The 1,415-nt window shown below is 42.8% G+C and overlaps 1 pseudogene; it reads right to left on the reverse strand.

Annotated features, from left to right (window-relative positions):
• Positions 1–268: 268 nt before the first annotated feature.
• Positions 269–1,082, reverse strand: LOC149230408 (histone H2A pseudogene; annotated as a pseudogene).
• Between the last annotated feature and the right edge of the window lie 333 nt (positions 1,083–1,415).

The following is a 1,415-nucleotide window of genomic DNA, read 5'->3' on the forward strand; positions in this document are numbered from 1 at the left end:
GTTTTTTCTCCCTGCCAGGCACCCAATTCTTACATCTATTTATGTTTCAAAAAGTCCTTCATTGTTCATTTCAATATAGAGAAAGATTTGAAATATGCTCTAAATGTCCCTTTTCCCTCCCTTAGATTTTAACTTTTTTATCCACGTACTAAAAATCCTTTAAAAAGGTCATCTGAGAGCGAAACAATTTGTAAGCCTGCTCCATTCCCTTGGATGCTAATTATTTCAAGTTTAATCGCTACCGAACTTCAAATGTAAAACACACATATTCAAAATCAACCACAAAATATTGCTTACAAAACCAAACATGTATTCTAGAATAATACGCTTGGCGTTAAAGAAATCCAGACTTGGCTTATCAAGATAAGCTGCAGACGGCTAAATCCAGACTTTATTCCGATAATTTCAGCGTATAATTTCAAAGATTTCGAGAGGGATCTGCAGCAAACCCTCACCCAAACTATATTTAAAAACCAACGCCCAGCAAATGATTAAACCAAATCTCCCCGATAAGAAGAGGTGGTGTTAATAAAACACCATTTGTTTTTAATTAATTCGAAGAAGCCAAAGGGTGATGAATTTTTCACTTCTTGGGAGACTTTGGCGCAGAAGCCTTCTCCGGTTTCTCGGCGGTCTTCTTCGGGAGGAGAACCTGATGAATGTTTGGCAGAACTCCGCCACTGGCGATGGTCACTTTGCCCAGAAGTTTCCCCAATTCGTCGTCGTTTCTCACCGCCAGCTGAATGTGGCGGGGGATGATTCTGGTCTTCTTGTTGTCACGGGCAGCGTTTCCGGCCAACTCCAACACTTCGGCGGCCAGATATTCGAGGACAGCGGCAACGTAGACGGCTGCGCCGCCTCCAACCCGCTTGGCATAGCGCCCCTTCTTGAGATACCTGGCGATTCTCCCCACCGGAAACTGCAGCCCGGCCTTCGCAGTTCTGCTCACAGACTTCTTCCTGGAGCCTGCTCCTTTCCTCCCTCCCTTTCCACTGCCCTTTCCTGAACTCTCCATTTTCTCAATACCGCTCTTTTCTCCGGTTTAATTATACCAGATAGACGAAAACAATACGACCTATGTATTTGATTGAGTGTAAGAGGGTTTAAATAGTAGAAACCTTATCTTTTAAACGTATGGGCGGGGCAATCTATCCAACGGTTTCAATTTCATCCCCAGCGAACGGCCACGATTAGCCCACCCTCGATCCGCGTCATGCCTCATCGGCCAATCGCAATGATTTCGCATTTGTGAAAAGTGTGTTCACCAAGTTGGCTTAGAAAGCAAGGTAAATTTTAATTAAAATATAGAAGGGCATTGATAATACTTAACTATTAGTGCATTGGGTGATGTGCGTTGACATTTAAAACTAACCATACTAAACTTATAGTGTAAGGTAACATTGATAATCATTACA

The sequence above is a fragment of the Pinus tabuliformis genome, chromosome J (genome assembly GCF_031772625.1).
Source record: "Pinus tabuliformis cultivar Carrire ecotype Pingquan chromosome J, CPIR1, whole genome shotgun sequence".
NCBI classification, from domain to species: Eukaryota; Viridiplantae; Streptophyta; class Pinopsida; order Pinales; family Pinaceae; genus Pinus; species Pinus tabuliformis.